Genomic DNA, 260 nt, shown 5'->3' on the forward strand with positions numbered 1-260 from the left:
TTTTGAATCTATCTTCAACAGGAAGATTCTTAAACATCTATCACTCCACAACCTTCTATCTGATCGCCAGTATGGGTTCCGTCAAGGCCGCTCTACTGGTGATCTTCTGGCTTTCCTTACTGAGTCTTGGTCATCCTCTTTTAGAGATTTTGGTGAAACTTTTGCTGTTGCCTTGGACATAATTATCAAAAGCTTTTGATAGAGTCTGGCACAAAGCTTTGATTTCCAAACTACCCTCCTACGGTTTCTATCCTTCTCTC

The sequence above is a fragment of the Scylla paramamosain genome, unplaced genomic scaffold (genome assembly GCF_035594125.1).
Source record: "Scylla paramamosain isolate STU-SP2022 unplaced genomic scaffold, ASM3559412v1 Contig97, whole genome shotgun sequence".
Classification (NCBI taxonomy): domain Eukaryota; kingdom Metazoa; phylum Arthropoda; class Malacostraca; order Decapoda; family Portunidae; genus Scylla; species Scylla paramamosain.